Source organism: Doryrhamphus excisus, chromosome 1 (genome assembly GCF_030265055.1).
Source record: "Doryrhamphus excisus isolate RoL2022-K1 chromosome 1, RoL_Dexc_1.0, whole genome shotgun sequence".
Classification (NCBI taxonomy): domain Eukaryota; kingdom Metazoa; phylum Chordata; class Actinopteri; order Syngnathiformes; family Syngnathidae; genus Doryrhamphus; species Doryrhamphus excisus.
The window spans coordinates 18,008,903-18,028,753 of record NC_080466.1 but is presented as its reverse complement, the minus strand read 5'-3'; the positions used below and the strand labels follow the sequence as shown (position 1 = coordinate 18,028,753).

Genomic DNA, 19,851 nt, shown 5'->3' with positions numbered 1-19,851 from the left:
GGTTAAGACTCTAAGATAAGACTCTTGATTTTTGGAACGCTATTGAATGGAAGAATGTGTCTGACACAAAGAAAGAAGAACACGTGAGACATACCATTATCACACTAATTAGCCTGGGAGGCACATGAGCCCTCTTTTAAATCTCCATGCCACGCCTTATTAACTCCACACAGCTCGGAGATCGTCACGTAACCCCCCCCCCCCCCCACCATCCAACGCTGTGACGGTACGTGGCTTATTTTGCTACTTTTTTTTTTCGAAATGCTTGAATATTTATCTCATCGTCACAAAAACACATCATCTTGTCTAATGACAGCATGTGTTGGGAATTCAGATTTCGGCGTCTAAGCAAGTGGTGGGTGGGGCTGAAAGTGCAGACTAGCGCTATGGAAACAAGCATCTCACGCGGCATCACAGTTGCCATAGCAACACGCCGAACCTCTGTGACCTGCTTGGACGGGCTGCATTTCAGAGTAGCAGTGGGGCGAGCTGCCTCCACCTGTGTGTGTGTGTGTGTGTGCGTGTGGTGTGTATGTGTGATGATGGAGTCAGGAAAAAAAAAGATTTCTAATCAGATGTTTTTTGTCTTATAAAGATATAATAATAATAATAATAATAATAATAATAATAATAATAATAATAATAATAATAATAATAATAATAATAATAATAATAATAATAATAATAATAATAATAATAATAATAATAATAATAATAATAATAATTCATTCATTCATTTTCTACCGCTTTTCCTCACGAGGGTCGCGGGGGGTGCTGGAGCCTATAATAATAATAATCATAATAAATAGTAAATTAATAATACATAATATAATAATAATTCATTCATTCATTCATTCATTTTCTACCACTTTTCTTCACAAGGGTCACCGGGGTGCTGGAGCCTATCCCAGCTGTCTTTGGGCAAGAGGCGGGGTACACCCTGGACTCGTCGCCAGCCAATCACAGGGCACATATAGACAAACCATATAATAATAATAATAATAATAATAATATATAATAATAAATTTACCACAGCTGTTCTGTGGGTCCTGTTTGGCTTCGCAAACCCACTCCAACACATTCCACCCATCTTTTTATGACACTATATCTTGTCAATGCTGTGTAAATCATACTTGTATACACTTTAGAGTAGTCCATGTACATCTCATGCCACTTTCAACTTACACACTTCATATGATCTGTGCCATCTGCTGGCATAAAGGATTATATTTACATATTTACAAACTTGAATGACAACTGCTGGTCCTCCCATGGATGATATACCCTTGTGGGTTTGGCCATGTTGGTTCCTTGTTGGGGGGGTGCTGGAGCGCTCGGCCTTGGGAAGGTGTATTCGTGGGGGGGATTGGCCTCCGGAGGTGATGGATTTCGCCAGGGTGCCTGAAGTCCCTTCCCTTTTGTGATTTGTGTATATGGACGCAGCGAGACAGAACAAATCTATAACTGAATTAGTGCGTTTAAGATTTAAGAAGTTCTGCTTCTTCCTGCCCCATTTTGGTCATGCTGAACAGTGACTATGAATATGAATATGAAACACTGAATATGTCACGTACAACGTTCCCTCGTTTATCACAGACGATAGGTTTTGACATTTGAGGAAAATGTAGTTAAAGTATGAGTGAAAGTATAGCGTTATTTTCTATGATGCTGTGTGAAATCAAAGCGCCCCGGGAAATTAATCCTTAAAATGACCAAAATATGATAAAGTACTGTAAGTAATACATCTGATCGTAAATGTGCCTGTTACTACATGCTCACAGCATATATATATAGTAGGACCATAAAACTTTGTTTGGAGGTCTTGAACTCTTTAGAAGCAGTCATTTTTTTTAACTGTTTTTCTATCTTTAGAACACACACAAAAGAGAAAGATGTGTTCATGTCTCAAATAAGAATTAGAAAATTATATGGTCATATCACCTCGTACTTCGGTACGTGACAAATTAAAATTAAAATTAAAATTAAAATTAAAATTAAAATTAAAATTAAAATTAAAATTAAAATTAAAATTAAAATTAAAATTAAAATTAAAATTAAAATTAAAATTAAAATTAAAATTAAAATTAAAATTAAAATTAAAATTAAGCAATTAAATTTAAGCAATTAAATTTAAGCAATTAAATTTAAGCAATTAAATTAAATTAAATTTAAGCAATTAAAATTAAAATTAAAATTAAAATTAAAATTAAAATTAAAATTAAAATTAAAATTAAAATTAAAATTAAAATTAAAATTAAAATTAAAATTAAAATTAAAATTAAACAAAAAAAACTTAAATTATATTAGGAAAGCAGGAAGTGAACAAATGTAACAATTACTGATTGTAAAAGTACCAGATGGAGGGGTAGGATTTTGCTTCTTCCTACTCCTTTTGGACATGTGGAACTGTGAACTGATTATGGGATGCATTCAATTGTAATCCGATGCATGTTCAAAGGAAATAAAACCATTACCATTACCATTACCATTTGGACACCACACGATTTTTCCATACCAATACATTATCAACTTAATGTTTTGTTCTCGTTCCCGAAGCAAAACGTTCAACGGGTGCAGTTTTCCTCTCAAACTTAAGTTAAAAGCAGAGTTTACAGGTGATGCCAAATAATTGGCTGCCTGTCTAATAACAACCAAGTGCCCTTTACAGACTAAAGTCAAGCCCAACTCTTCTCCTTCTTTCCCCTCTCACTGAGCTTCTGAGCGGTTGCGTCCCAGCGACTTCCAATTACCGCCCATCCAAATAAATTAAAAGTCATCTGCCATGCCAAGCAGCCAATTAGTCGGGCTGAAAGCTGCGACCCAATCCGAGAGCGGGGGGCCTCTGGAGGAACAGGGTCACGCTGGTGGGAGGGTTGAGCTTGGCTTTGCGAGCGGTGTACTTCATGTGTGGGACTCTGTGAATAATGACGCGGATTAAGCAGATGCTCGGTAGCGAGCCTCGGGGGACGCCAGCGTGATATTTTAAAGGCTTGTGTGTTTTCTGACGTTCAGCCTTTAAAATGCAGCGAAGGGCTTTTGAAACGTGCTCGGGAGGGGGGGGCAAATGAGTCTTGATTTGGCATTCCTATGTGTCACTCAGCGCTGCGTGAATGATATTTGGGTGTAGTTTGTGCAGGACGGTTGGGAGATAACACTTTCTGGTTTCCAGCAGATTGTTTGTAGTCCAGAAGTTTTTCAAGTACGGAACATTCATCACGGCGTTTTCAATTTGCCCGTTCAGCCGCTATCGCTTCATCGCCGCCTTTTCATATCCTCGTATCAGCTCATCACGTTGTTCAAAGGCATTATTTTTGGCGAAGTTATGCTCAGTTACCAGGCAACCGGGCTCGTGTGTGTGCGTGTGTGTGGGCCGCTGTGGGCCCCCGGCGGAGCCCGCGTGGCGGATGTGGCTCTGAGTCACGGCTGGTCAGTTTGGGTGTTTGGTAGGATGAATAGCATCAGGTTTGTTGACATGGAAGTCTGACGTGTGCAGAGCTAGCATGACTCAGCCGAGAGTGCAGAGAATGGATCTTGGAGGGGCCGTTAGCATGCGGATTTAAATCCGTACGGAAGTGTTTGAAATGTGCTCATTATTTTGTGGGACACACTTCAAATTGTGCAAAGTGCTTACAGGTACAATCAAACCTGACAACTGAAAGTGTTTCAAACAGAGTGGGGAAGAATTACTGTACAAAGAATCCAAAAACTTACCACTTCCACATGGAATGAGAGGAGAACTTTTTTCCATTTGATCTCAACCATGGCTAATGTTATGGTAATGTATTCAAACATCACTCCAGCAATATGACACCATGAACTATTAATTTACACCTGAACTGTGTGTGCACACGTTTTTGGTAGCGAATGAAACGGAACCTGGGCCGCACTTTGGACACCCTTGTGCCAGGCTATAAAACATTATCGTAAATGTCCACACAACCATTCATTCATTCATTCATTTTCTACCGCTTATCCTCATGAGGATCACGGGGGGTGCTGGAGCCTAGCCCAGCTGTCTTTGGGCGAGGGGCGGAGTACACCCTGGACTGGTGGCCAACCAATCACAGGGCACATATAGACAAACAGCCATTCACACTCACACTAACTGCCGTGCCACCGTGCCACACCATGAAATATTAATTTAAACCTGAACTATGATTTTGGTAGTGAATGAAACGGCTCCTGGGCCGCACTTTGGACACCCTTGTGCCAGGCTATAAAACATTATTGTAATTATTGTAAATGTCCACACAACCATTCATTCATGTTCTACCGCTTATCCACACGAGCCTATCCCAGCTGTCTTCAGGCGAGAGGCGGGGTACACCCTGGAATGGTGGCCAGCCAATCACAGGGCACATATAGACAAACAACCATTCACACTCACATTCATACCTATGGACAATTTGGAGAAAAGGTAGAAAGAGTCTAATCTTTCCTTTGGTATATACCATGTCGATATTGCCCAAAACCACAATATTCTATGTGCCATAAAAATTCAGTCAATATCAGTCAATAAAAAATGGCCGGTACAGCGAGAGCTATATTATAATAACAAAACCGTCCGTTAAAGTCTCAATTGTCTTCCACATAAAACCATGTGCTGGGTTTACCAACCATGTCTAAGATCCCTACTCTATACAAAAATATAGCAAATCTGCATCATCTAAAGACATAAAAAGAACAAGTGTTTAAAGAACCATCTCTGTGGGTCAACGGCAATCGAACCTTGAGTCATGGCGATACCCCCGCCGTCGTTAATAAGACTGCGGATGAGTAAACGTCTTCAAAGCCAAAGAGCAGTAAAGTGATTGAGCGTCAGCGAGGGAGCGCTTGCGAGCGTGGAGCAGTTTGTTGGGATGTTGATGGGATCTGTAAGACGTAATGAGAGCAGGTGACCCAGTGAAGCCATCGCTGATGCCTCCATCAATACAAGAGGAGTCAATTGAAAAGCCGTGTGTGTGTGTGTGTGTGTGTGTGTGTGTGTACGGGCCTCCACCTCTATCCCTCCATTCAGTGTCATCAGTCCTTTTGAGCTCTATTCACTCGGCCTCTTTCATCTCTTACGTCACATCGGTTTGCTCTCCGCCTCGTCTCTCTTTCAAGATGCTCTTTCACCCTTTCTCCACGGCTTGCCCGTCTCCTTTTATTCTTTACATCTTGTCTTTCTTCTCCGACGCATCCTGATCTTCAATCTCTTCACCCGTCTCTTCTCATTCTATCACATGTCTAGCGACGTCCATGTCTAGCTCCGCCCACTTCCTCCGGCCCCCATGTCTCAGCTTCACAACATGAACTACGTGAAGTACCAAGATGGAGGTGTGGCGAGGCTTGGACAAGCAGACGGGATGCCCTCGTGGGGTGGGGGTCTCTCAGCGGTCTCCGTGGTTGGCTCTCCTCCAGCTTGCCAGTGTCCTGTTTCTGGTCGGGATTACCTGGGATTACTGGGGAATTTTCTGCCATCTGAGATATGGAATTGTGATGATAGCGTAACATGAGAGTCTCTGCAGACATATTGGTGTACGCTGCCACAAACGGCGCCATCATGCATAAACAGCGGTAGCTCACCCACACACTCGGTCCTGTTCTTCTTTGCTGGTACATGCATTGTTCTTCATGATGCATGAAGAATAATGCAGCTTTTGCATTATACATGCAGACCCGCATTTGCATACCCTCGCCCTACTGGGACCTGGACACCAAGAGCTGGGAAGACATTTGACCTGAAGTGAAATGAAGGCCAACACTGAGCCTCCATCACACAAAAGTGTACTAAACATGTGTAGTAAAAACACAAAGCCGTGTCTTTAAGGCCGGATTTACACTCCGAGAGTTGTCGGGTGCGTGGGCTACAAAAACAAATAACTTCTGTGGTCTTTAATTAAAAAAAAACAACATTGGCATTAATAGCTGTGGCTGTAGGCAACCTCCTGATGCATTTTTTTTATGAGCATCTAGCAGCTTTGTTCGGCTCGGTATGCCCTAGAAGTCAGATTGATGTAGAAGTGGTTGTGTGGTTAGCGCGCAGACCTCACAGCTAGGAGACCAGGGTTCAATTCCACCCTCGGCCATCTCTGTGGGGAGTTTGCATGTTCTCCCCGTGCATGCGTGGGTTTTCTCCGGGTACTCCGGTTTCCTCCCACATTCCAAAAATATGCTAGGTTAATTGGCGACTCCAAGGGAACCTCACTTCCTCATTTTTATTACAAGAACGCCAGACACTCTGAACATCACAAAAACGGCTTAATAATGTGCATGTGTGTAAATAAAGAGGAAGGTGGATGTTTTAGTCACTCCCAATTTGCTACATTTAAGTATGCTGGAAAAACATTGAAAACAAGCCAATGTGCCTTAAATTGTGTGATGTCTTTGAATGCAACCCCTCATTGCTTGTAATGACACTTTTAAAAGTGTCATTTGAAGCTTTTAATACATCCAAATAAATATCATCGTCCTGTCATTTATCTTTCTATTCAGTCTTTCTCAGACATAGTTACGAGTGGTGATTAATCATGATTAATTCATTCAAAACTGTGATTAATCTGATAATTTTTTAAAATAATTTGGCATTATATGATTAATATATAAATATAATTGATTCATTCATGCCTGCGCCTGGGCTGCAAGTGTTTAGCACGCAGGCCTCACAGCTAGGAGACTCGAGTTCAATCCCACCCTCGGCCATTTCCGTGTGGAGTTTGCATGTTCTCCCCGTGCATGCGTGGGTTTTCTCCGGGTACTCCGGTTTCCTCCCACATTCCAAAAACATGCTAGGTTAATTGGCGACTCCAAATTGTCCATAGGTATGAATGTGAGTGTGAATGGTTGTTTGTCTATATGTGCCCTGTGATTGGCTGGCCACCAGTCCATGGTGTACGAAGACAGCTGGGATAGGCTCCAGCACCCCCCATGACCCTCGTGAGGATAAGCGGTAGAAAATAAATGAATGAATTTTCTTGTCAGGACTGGATGTCCACATGATAGTCAGCACATCTAAAAGGGGGGGTGGATGGACTTCGGATTAGAGATTGGCAGGCGAGTCGGTATCATTCGGATTCATTGGGTGTTTTGGCCCTCTCTTACAAGACACCCTTCCCCTGAGGCTGGCACATGGCAGGCTATTCATCCACAGCCAGTGACGGCGTCTTTCTGCGACGTTGGTGACTTTCTTTACGGTCTTTTGTTGCGCCTTCCCTCTGATGCTGATCTCCTTTTGGAGCCGTGTGATGGAGCTGGCTACAAAGACTCTTTTCTGTAGAATGAACCCAGCAGTGATGTTTTGTACACAATTACATTGTGAACATTCAACAAACTTTACATTCCTTCATTCATTCATTCATTTTCTACCGCTTTTTCCTCATGGGTGCTGGAGCCTATCCCAGCTGTCTTTGGGCGAGAGGCGGGGTACACCCTGGACTGGTCGCCAGCCAATCACAGGGCACATATAGACAGACAACCATTCATACTCACATTCATACCTATGGACAATTTGGAGTCGCCAATTAACCTAGCATGTTTTTGGAATGTGGGAGGAAACCGGAGTACCTGGAGAAAACCCACATATGCACGGGGAGAACATGCAAACTCCACACAGAGATGCCTGAGGGTGGAGTTGAACCCTGGTCTCCTAGCTGTGAGGTCTGTGCGCTAACCACTAGACCGCCGTGCCACCACTTTACATTCCTGTTTTATAAAAAAATCATAAATAAGGGATCATACATTGCTGAAATTCACTTATCACTCTCAGTTCTGCAACCAGTGAAGCACGATAAACAAGGGACTGCTTCTTGTGCTTGCCAGTCCCCTCAAGGTGTGTACCAAATTTTCGTACGTTCTTGCAATTTGTGTCCCAATCTTTTCACGGGACTGTATGTGTTTTTGGACTCCTTGCTTTATAAAAATTTATAAATAAGGAATCATACATTGCTGAAATTCACTCATCACTGTCAGTTCTGCAACCAATGAAGCACGATAAAGAAGGGACTGCATAATTAATAAACAATTGTTTGTAGGCATGTTATGTTTGATGTTTTTCGACCAATCTGGTGCTTGCCAGTCCCCTTAAAGTGTGTACCAAATTTCGGAATGGTTCTTGCAATTTGTGTCCCAATCTTTTCACGGGACTGGATGTGTTTTTTGGACTCCTTGCTGTGAACCACCCACACATCCAATATGATTTCCCTGCATGAATATAAGCCAGTACCACAGCGTTTGGGCTTTTTTTTCTGTTTTTCATCAGCCTAGTTTTCCTTTCCTGTTCCTCTTTCCCCACAATGCATCTCCTGTCACAATAAAAGAGTCTAAATATTGATCAGGACAGAAAAGCTGGTTGAAACCAGGAAATGGAGTCAAAGACTTTAACGTCATTCGGATTGAATGATGTTTTTTTTTAAAAGGTGGTTCAGGTGAAGAACAAGAACAACAACCACGTTATCGTATGCTTCAGGGCACACTTAATCCGGAAACGTCTTTGACTTTTTTCAGTTTGCAGTTTGAGTCATCACTTTGTTCTTCCATCACCTGCATGCGAGGTGTGTCGCCTTATAAAACCTCCGCCTCCTTTCACCTTGAGAACCAGTCAGGGCCTGTTTCATCTGCTTGGAGATGTCTTATGGTATCCTCTGCTGTTCCTAATATGCTTGCTTTTAAAGGAACCTTTAAAATAAATTTTCATCCACCTTTGAATTTTTCATCCTTGGGCTGTCATCTCTTATGACGGGAGTTGACCTGATTCCCTTTTTGTACTCTTCTCCTACTTCATTCCGCCGCCACTCGTCTATTTGTTGCACATCGCAAAAGCTTTGCCGCCATTAATTAAGGAGAGTATAATGGAATGCTTTACGAGGCCGAGGTGGCATTTTTTTCTGCTTGTCTTTTGTGCTGATTCAAGCACAAGCAGATGGCGGCAGGTTAATGTGCCGGTTCACATCTCACAGCGTCCAACTTGTTTTTTTTTTTTTCCCCATTGGCGCACGGCTGCTCTTCATTCACCGAAAGCTTCTAAATCCATCTGCTCCATCTCCCAAAGTAACGCATCATGTTGACGTCCTGGCTCAAGCCTCCAGATGCACTGCAGAGGGAAGACGTTAGCTGATGTGACTGATCCAAAGAGCCTAGAGAATGTTCCTCATCTCCAACCGCTCCAATATGAACTCACTTAGCTTCACCATATGTGCTTGGAAAGTCCGTCTACACGGTGGTCACTTCGCTTGGCCTGCAGTCATGCCAATGGTGATTAGCAGTGAGCAGCATCTGCTGAATTGTTCTTAAAAACATGTGCTAATGTGACCCTTTACCTTTAACGGTATTTTCTAAAAACACACTCAGGGGTGAACAGGAAGTCAGGGTTCAGAGTTGAGTTTTAGCTTGACGTGGATTACAGTGTGTGAGATAATTCAAACCTGCAATAAAAGCCTTTTGTTCCATAACATGACAGTAACATGACACCTTGTGACCAGCACGACACGAGTACGACATGGTAATGGTTTTATTTCATTTGAACATGCATCAGATTACAATTGAATGCATCACATAATCAGTTCACAGTTCCACATGTCCAAAAGGAGTAGGAAGAAGCAAAGCTTATTAAATCCTACCCCTCCATCTTGTACTTTTACAATCAGTAACTGTTACTTTTGTTCACTACCTGCTTTCCTAATATAATTTAATTACTTTTTTTTAAATTTTTTTCTTTTATTTTATATTTTTTAATTGTTTAATTGTTTAATTGTTTAATTGTTGACATTTTTAATTTTTAATTTTTAATTTTTAATTTTTAATTTTTAATTTTTAATTTTTAATTTTTAATTTTTAATTTTTAATTTTTAATTTTTAATTTGACCATACAAATTTAAAATTTAAAATTTAAAATTTAAAATTTAAAATTTAAAATTTAAAATTTAAAATTTAAAATTTAAAATTTAAAATTTAAAATTTAAAATTGTATTTTCTTTTTTGTCACATACAGAAGTGCGAGGCGATATAACCATCCAATGACATAATGGGTACCATAGTAAGTGTCAATATAGTGATATATATAGCACATTATGACTGGTTCAAGACTCTTCATCCTTGTATAGCAAACATCAACTGCTTGTATTGTTTCTTGAATTGGCTCATCGTTGTGCATTGTTTGAGGGTCTTACTCAATCCATTCCATAGTTTGATTCCACATACTGAAATGCTATGGCTTTTTAACGTAGTCCTAGCATATAAGTGTTTCAAATGTACTTCTTCCCTGAGATCATATTTCTCCTCTCTTGTAGAGAAGTATTGGATGACATTTTTAGCTAATTGGTTATTTTTAGCCTTATGCATTATTTTAGCTGTTTGTTGGGATCAACCATTTTAGTTAAATATATCATATAGGAAACCAATGCACAGACTGAACGATAAATGAGGAAAAGAGACACCCAAAAGAGACACCAATGTATGGAGGCTGCACATTTTTCCAGGTCACTTTCATTTTCCATGTGACAAATGTTTTAATGTATTATCGTGAGACAGTTTTTTTTTTTTTTTTTTTAGGTCCTGTCTTATATTTAATTGTACTTGTTGCCACTGGGTTCAATTAAAAAAAAACAAAAAAAACAAAAACAAATTTCCTTTCACTGTTTTGCTCCAGATACTGTGTAATATAATATAGTATGTCTACCCCTGCAAACCAAAGCGGACTCTCTTACAGCTTTAAAAGACCGCCACCATGACGTAAAAACCTGGTTGTCAACAAACTTTCTGAACTTAAATGATAATAAAAACAAAAAGTTGTGATTTTTGCATTAGCACCCCTTTTATTCTATTGCCACCCTGTGTTTTTATTGAGCTCTTTTTTAATGTAGACAACCAAATCAGTGATTAAAGCGAGTTTCTTTCAGTTTAGGACTCTTGCTAAGGTGAAGCCATACCTTCCCATAAAACAATTCCAAAAGGTCGCACATATGCTCATTTCCTCACCGTCTGGACTATTTTAATTCCTTCTACTTCCCCGGTCTTCAACTTGTTCACAATGCAGCAGCTCGCCTGCTCGCAGGGACTAAACGTTATAAACACTTTACGCCCGGTGCTTGCCATCACTCTCTATCAGATGTTATCTACCTGTTACTTTTAAGATTCAACCTCCTATTTCAGTGATTGGCTGATTTTGCACACTCCCACCACAACACAGAACACAGTCTGTTTCACTTTGTCCCAGCACCAGACCAAAAAACCAGACCCTAAACCATGGAAAGTATGTGTATGAATTATGATGTCATTAATGCATATAGCACCTTTTTCACTATACAACTTCCTGTGACTCTGACTGGTTCTTATTGGGTCTTGGTGGATGAGCTCCGCTGGCTTTTATTGTTGCTCACCCGTTGTTGATGTTGTTTGTCTTATTTGTCAACCGGGTGCATTTGTCATTAACCTCTGACCTGCACAGCAATGCCTTTCCAATATTTTCAATCAACATGGAAACAGACGCTGCAGTGTTTATGATCTCCGAGAGTTCTTTATGTGATGACACCAATTCGCAGATTGACCGTGCAGAAAGAGTTTTAACTGCTGCCTCATTGAGTCCATGAGAAAAGGGGGGGAAGGAATTCTGATCAGACGCTCCCATGGAGACTCACAGCCTCACGCCAGACACCTGTGAGGGGTTGTTGGACGAATCAACCGTGGCCCGGCGCGCTGTGTTTCCTTCTGTCTGGAGTTTCACTAATGTGAACCTGCTTTTTGTCCGCATTAATAGCGCCGATGAGGTCGTTGTAGACAGCGGTCCAGCAACAGCTGAGTACACATTAGGGATCGACCGATATGGTTTTTTTCGGGCCGATGCTGATACCGATTTTTTTCCCATCACCCTTAGCCGATGGCCGATTTACATGAGGGAGCAACTTACAAAAATGACAATGATAACAAATATTACAGGTCTCAAGTTTAAACAAATATTTATTGAAATGTAAACACTGAACACAGTAGGATTCAGATTTCTTAAACACGCATTATCAACTTTAAAAGGAATAAATATAGGTATAAGTTTAATTGTTAGAGGCGAATTAAAAGTTCAAAACGTACCCTTGTTATATACACCAGTGGGGGCGGGTGTAGCAGGGTCTTCCGGCAACACAAAGCTGCCGGCGGTTGCCTGTCTGTAAATCATGCGGCTGAAAAATACAACATAGTGCGTATCGGCCGATACCGATTCAAGTAAAGAACGCAAATATCGGCCCGATATATCGGCCGGCCGATGTATCGGTCGATCCTTAGTACACATCCCCCTTAAAGTGCATGCAGCGCTAGATGGAGATGCTCAGTGATATTAGGAGGTTGCCCACAGCCACAGCCCTGACGCTAGTTAGAGATCTGGTTATTTGCATTTATAGACCATGCACATGACAACTGCACAAGACTGTGGTTAATTGAACAGAAGCACCACTTGGAGCATTTATGGTGGTTTGATACAACACATAAAGTCGGGTATCTCTGTAGAATGTGACGGATTAGCAAGTGGATTAAGATAAGGAAACAACAAAGACGTCAACATGACTTCAGTTCTGTCTACATGTCAGATATAATGTGACCAAATCTAAAGACATCTGTCAAGGCCTTTGTGAGTCTTTGCTATGAAACTTTGAATAGATCCTGTCACAACAACAACACGAGTGGATTATGGAATTTAGAGCTTGTGTGCATTGGGGCACCGATACATTTCGGCTGCGATTACATCTTATATTCGGCTAATGCAATCTATGGTTGATGGTAGTAGGTGTCGGTCTTTAGCTCCCCAGAACCCCCCAAATTTTCCAGTGCTTCCTTTCTCGAGTTTCGTTAGGACACTACAGAACAAAACAAAATTCTTACATCCGAAACGACACTTTCTTTCCCTTGGACTGCACCCAGGACAGTTGAAAATGAAACTGGTGTAGAACCAGTTCACGGCCAAAACTGCTTCAACAGCAGCTGCCAACTTCACCTGCACCGACACCAAAGTTCACTGCAGTGGTTGATGGTTAAGAATGAACGGGACCAAATGAAGCACTGCTTTTTCTTTAGTACTGTCGTCGTGTCCGGAGTGAAGACAGCCTTCGGGATTTGAACACCCACACAAGGTTCCACAGGTTCCCCCCGTGCAGGTTGCAGTCGTAAGAAGCAGTTCATTATATCCTTATTTGGTTTGATTCTTTTATCACACACTCACTTCATTAAAGCAAGGATCCAGTCAGAGTAAACCTTAGAGGCCCTGAAGAGACACGGAAGCAGGATGCGGGAAGAGACGCAGCTGGTAGGCGGAGGCTTTCTAGATACATCTCATCAAACAATCCTTCATGTGTAAGGTTGCATGGCAACAGCGGCAGCATCTGCTCTTTCGTTCTCCGTTCTGATCTTCGTTGAACTGTTGCCATGTACGTATATTTTTCTTCTTTTGTCGCCGTCCGCCGCCGTCTTTCTGTCCCAGAAGACCGTCGTCCTCTTGCATCCTCGGCCAGTCAACCTGCTGGGGTTTCTCTCCGCAAATGATTTCCGTCTCCTATTAGAACAACAACAAGCTCCGGGACGCTAATCAAAGATTGATCTCAGGACGATAAAAGCCAGTGAGACGCTATCTGACTAAAATCTTGATTGTTCACTTTAGTAGCTAGGAGAGTTTGATCGGAGAGATGAGGCGCTAACCAACTTCTTATCTTTTTGTTTGGGAAAAGCGGAGGGAAAGCATCCACCTGCGACAATAGTTGGAATTACTGGGATTAAATCCTAATGGACGAATTACATGGGCTGACTGATAAGACAACCAAAACCTCAAGTCTCAGTTTTATGTTTGCGTTGGTTGGACAAGACAACATGTACACTTTTGGGAAAAGACGTCCTATAGTCAACAATTCAAATAATGATGGGGAAATGAGTCTTTTTAATGACTCAAATTCTTATGAGTGACTCACTGAAGTGAATCAGGTAATCGATACACTCTAGTCACCCATCACGGAGGGCATGCGCCCCTTGAGTATCCATGAGTCAGTGAAAGTCAAGTCTTTGTTGAGCACACAGGAGTCGGTATAAATCAAGTGTTTGTCAAACCGCAAGTTAGTGACGCTTGAGACTTTGGTGAGCAACCATGAGTCAGTGAAACTTGAGTCTTCGACAAGCAACCATGAGTCGGTGAAAGTCAAGTCTTTGTTGAGCACCCAGGAGTCAGTATAAATCCAGTGTTCGTCAAACTGCGAGTCAGTGAAACTCGAGTCTTCGGCAAGCACCTGTGAGTCAGTGAAAGTCAAGTCTTTGTTGAGCACCCAGGAGTCAGTATAAATCAAGTGTTTGTCAAACCACGAGTCAGTGAAACTCGAGTCTTCAGCAAGCACCTGTGAGTCAGTGAAAGTCAAGTCTTTGTTGAGCACCCAGGAGTCAGTATAAATCAAGTGTTTGTCAACCCGCGAATCAGTGACACTCGAGTCACTGATGAGCAACCGTGAATCAGTGAAACTGGAGTCTTCGGCAAGCACCTGTGAGTCAGTGAAAGTCAAGTCTTTGTTGAGCACTCATGAGTCAATATAAATCAAGTGTTTGTCATACTGCGAGTCAGTGAAACTCGAGTCTTCGGCAAGCACCTGTGAGTCGGTGAAAGTCAAGTCTTTGTTGAGCACCCAGGAGTCAGTATAAATCAAGTGTTTGTCAACCCGCGAGTCAGTGAAACTCGAGTCTTCGGCAAGCACCCGTGAGTCAGTGAAAGTCAAGTCTTTGTTGAACACTCAGGAGTCAGTATAAATCAAGTGTTCAGAATTGAGTTGAGTTTTAACGCGAGTATGGACACAACAGTCTGGCCTGAGTTATTATTCTGATGGTGATGAGTATTTTTCTATTATTGTGCCTGTTGTGGGATAATAAAACTGCAATAAAAGCCTGTTGTTCCTGCCGTCAAGTCTGGTGCGTGTGTTACTAGTGACATCTAGTGGTGAGTTTAGGCTACGGGTCATCAGTGTCTTTTAATGCCTTAATCTGTACTTATATTTTTGTTCACTTAACCATTTTATGCTTTAAAACGCTTAATTTAGTACAAGAATATGCAAATTTTCATGAATATGACAATTCGTTTACTACTAATAGGCGATATTCAGCCATAAAACGGTGATAATTTACAAATACATTTTTGATGTTCGCACGGTAAAGTGGCGAGTGGCCACTTCTGTATTCATGTTGTAAAATAGTTGAGGGAAGCTAGCGTGCTCTTTCAAAAAACTCAAATGACACAGATCCTTCCCAACTCGCTGCCGTGTGTCATCGTGTTCCTGTCAGCTCACGTGAGCCCGGCTCGCACGTGAAGTGCCGGCAGGCTTCGTGTTTGAGCGGCAGCTGTGGGAAAACAAAAGGTCGAACGACGGACTCGTGAGTCACTCGTTTATTAGACGGCGCTTTGTTAACCTGTCGATGGGCCCGCTTTGACATTTTGGCACTAAAGGGAGAGGTTCAATTCAATCACATTGTCTGTCTTGCTACGCCAACAACGCTAAGTGGGTTTGATATACAAGTGCACGTCCTCACAATGTTAAAGCCGCTGCAAGTACAGCAGGAGATTTAGAATTGACATCACCTGGTGGGGTTGGTGTCATCTTTGAGTGTGGAGATGCTTGGTGTGGTTCCTTACTTATGCCTTTTGGAGTGCAAAATGCAATCCAATCAGTCAGTCAGCACTGAAGTGCATTACACTATAATGCACTTTTTCTATTGCCAGGTCGGAAATATCAGAATTCCCATTCTGTTGAATGCAGAATAGAGGAAAAAGACGAAAGTCTTTTTGCAGCACGAAACCCCCCGATTTGGGACATGACTTCAGTCTGGGAATGCTTACCGTGTTTACACACGGATAAACCCCATACTACTAAGTTGAAAGCAACATTTCATTAAGGGAATGTATTCTATGTGTGCGACACAAGCGGCTGTCCGTCATTAGCTTAACTACTTCCTGACAGATTGCTAAAAGTCTGCCAGTTGGCGTGCAGGCAGCCGGCCAGAGTCGGGCCATAAAGATGCCCGTTTTAACAAGGCCAAATAAATAAGCAAATAAAGCAGCGTCTTTGCGTGAGTGAACATCAAATGCATCACGCTGTGCAGTGGAAGCTTACAGCTTGGACATCTTGGACAGCTAGTCAATCACTTTTGAGTGCTTTTAAAGCAAAAAAAAAATATTTGGCTTTTTCTCAAACATAAACAAAAACACTTCTCAGAGTTCTCCTTAGATAAGGGGTCTCAAACTCAATTTACCTGGGGGCCACTGGAGCTAGGGTCTGGGCAAGGCTGGGCCGCATCAGGTTTTCAAAAAAAAAAAAAAAATCTTAATTTTTTTTTCTGCACAAAATAAGATGAAAAATAAATAAACAAATCAAGAATAAAGAAAATCAATCAATCAGTAATAAATAAATATAATAATAATAATAAAATGGCTAATAATAAAAACTTAAGAAACCACATATAGTTGGTGGGTAGACAAATTATTTTTTTCAGATTAAAATGAACAAAGCATTATTAGAGCCCTGTAGACATGACAAAACACGACTATAGTCACATTTATACTCTTTTTATTTACAACATATTGCGCAACTGCAGGGTCTTGAGACACATGCTAACTCGCAAACTAGAGAGCTAGCGACCTAAACGGTAGCCTTCAAGTTATTTCCTTTAAACTTAAATAGCCAAAAACTTACCACTTCCACACAGATAGGGGGGTTAACGATTAACAGTTATTTAACCTTTAACATGAACATTAATCAAATGTAATAATTTTTTCTGGGTACATGATATCATACAGCATCCATATCAAACTTGCGCGGGCCGCACTAACATTAAACTTTCATATCAAGGCGGGGGCCTCAAACTAGTGTCATGCGGCCCACATTTGGCCCGCAGGCCGCGTGTTTCAGACCCCTGCCTTAGATGATCCCGAGGACCAGCATTCAAGACCGTCTTTGCCCTCCTTTGCTACATCACCACCTCTAATGTACCGACAAGGAACGGGTCATAACATAACGTTTTCATGCTATTCATAAAATGTTTCACTCAGAGTCTGATTTTCATCTGCTTTCCACTGCAGGTCCTTGTTACTTCCTGTAGCCCGGTGGCCCTGACACACGCATCAACAAGTCCAAGGTAAGATCCGGCTATCTAATTTATGAGTACACCACTCAGAAAAAGTTCAAAAATAGGCAGCGTAAGCTAGCTAAGCTACTTAGTCCAGCTCCTTGCTCCATATCCAGATGTGTTCCAAGGCCAGTTGAGGGTCTTCTCCAAGACCTCCTACTGGTCGGACATGCCCTGAAGACTTCAGTCTTAGAGACAGGAGCGTCCACTGATTCCTCATTGGAAGATGTGTATTAGGATTGAAGTGGTCTTCAAAATATTTCTTCACCAATCCACAAGATCTGAAGTCGAGGTCAGCAGGTCATCATCCCCATCGTACATGGTGTTGAAGTCGTTCTCCATTGCTTCTCCTCACTCCTCTTTTTGCCTACCGGTACCTATCACTTGCCAACACAGTCCCAGGGGCCAAAAAGGCCTGATAATACTCCTTCGGCATGACGGCATGCCCGACCCCTGGTGTCCACCAACTGGTCCTGGGATTGCCAACCCCCCTCTTACGGCCACAACTACAATCAACTGTCTCGACAGTGGAGGCACCGAACATGGCCCACTTGGACTCAATGTCCGATCCCTCTGATGCTGTAGCATTACAACCTAATTTCATACCTCAAGTTTATTCATTCATTCATTCGTTGCTGGAGCCTATCCCAGCTGTCTTCGGGCGAGAGGCGGGGTACACCCTGGACTGGTCGCCAGTCAATCACAGGGCACATGTAGACAAACAACCATTCACACTCACATTCATACCTATGGACAATTTGGAGTTGCTAATTAACCTAGCATGTTTTTGGAATGTGGGAGGAAACCGGAGTACCCGGAGAAAACCCACGCATGCACGGGGAGAACATGCAAACTCCAAACAGAGATGACCGAGGGTGGAATTGAACCCTGGCCTCCTAGCTGTGAGGTCTGAGCGCCAACCACTAGACCACCGTGCCACCACCTCTAGTTTAATACGTTACACTTGCGTTACACTCTGTTTTTGCTAGAGTATACACTATCCTAATGGGTCTTGGTGACAGCTTAAGCAATGTGTGGTTGGAGGATTGTCTTCCCACTGGCCGTAAACACACAAACTATCACAAAACAATCTCCAAAATGAACCCAAGCATGAAAATAAACAATGTTTTTACCCTTCGTTATTGCAATTAAGCATCATCGAGGTGCACACTGACTGCTGCTATTACCGCCACAAAGCTATCAAACTCCCACAGAAAGAAGCTGTGTATGTGTATGTGTGTGTGTGGTGTGTGTGTGTGTGTGTGTGGGGGGGGTTCGGTAGCAGGGTAACATCTCACTAATATCCAGCGGTGAGTGTTGGACTTGCGCAGTCGGCCGTATAATTATCCAAAACAAACGTGATGACATTACAAATCATCGTCATTCCTTTTTTCCCGATGGGGGGGGGGCACCTTAAAAAGGCCATTTCACAAACACGTCAGCAGCCATCATCATCACCATCATCATCATCACCATCGTGCTATCCGCAAGCACAGTCTGAAGGTAATAAAGACATGATTCTCCATTTTTGTTGTCGTTAAATCGCACTCCAATTAAAGGCGCCATGCAAACAAGCCGATGAGCGTCCTAATTCCCGAGTATGCTTCAAGCATCTGGGATTGGATGACGCTACTAAACTTGGACATTTACCTTTAAAGTTTGATGAAGGTATTGAATGTTGGCATAGTATGCACACTAATGGAGAATGTCCAACCTCTGTCCATCCATCTTCAGTCCCATAATACTCCTTTAAACCAGTCAGGTTATAGGTCGGCTTTACGGCCGCTCTTCGCCGTTACGAGTCGGGAGATTTGGCACGGCCATTTTTAACGCTTTTCCTTCCCGCCTTGTGGTCCTTCCCGCTTCTGCCGTGCCACTCTCCGGAGATGTGCTGACGACTTTCTCGCTCTTTCATCTCCTGTTTGAAGTGCAAATGTATCATTCTGTTAATGAAGTGGATGAACAGGAAGGGAAACAAAGGAGGTGTTGAGTTGTACACGTTGTTCAAGTTTTTACTGCGTACATTAAGGCAACGTAACAATAAGAAATGATGTCGTGCTTGTTGGAAATACATGTCATCTTTTGAGAGATTCAAGCTACAGATTGCATCTGACTCTTTTAGTACTGTAAGTCATGCTGACGGCTACAGTTTCCATGTTTAAGGTTTAAAAAAAGCAATTTGGAAATGCTTGCAAGGACACATTTGCCCACCCATGCATTGCATTCATGTTCAGCTGTCTTTTTTTAGCTGTTTTTGTATCTTTAGAATGAACATAAAATAGAAAAATGTGCGTTCAAGTCTCATTTAGGATTGTAATGGGCAAAATTCCCCCCCAAAATGTAGTTTTTCTGTAACATTGTACAGTTGCATGCTGTAAATGATGAGGTGAGAGAGTGTGGATAAAGAGCAGAAGAAGTCGGAGAAGTGTGTTTTAAGTAAGTAAGGCTTAAAGCACTTTCAAATTGTCTAAATTCCAGCATCAAGACCCATTACCCATTACCCATTACCCATTACCCATTATGTCATTGTATGGTCTTATCACCCCGTACTTTGGTATGTGACATAAATAATTAAGCAAGCAAACAAATAAATAATTATATATAAATAAATAAATGAATAAATAAATACAAAAATACAAATAAAAATGTATAAATTAAAGTAAAAAAATAAAAAATAAATTAAAAAACACAGACCCATTACCCATTACCCATTATGTCATTGTACGGTCATATCACCCCGTACTT

At 41.8% G+C, this 19,851-nt stretch overlaps 1 protein-coding gene across 2 annotated transcripts in view; it reads left to right on the top strand.

The window, feature by feature from the left end:
* LOC131134399 (protein phosphatase 1 regulatory subunit 29-like) overlaps positions 1-19,851 on the top strand; it is a 124,966-nt gene that overhangs the window by 51,940 nt on the left and 53,175 nt on the right. Inside the window, exon 3 of one of the 2 annotated variants that reach the window (XM_058079692.1) lies at positions 17,060-17,115. The gene's annotated coding sequence lies outside the window, so the exon portion shown is untranslated. The other variant, XM_058079780.1, reaches the window with a different exon arrangement.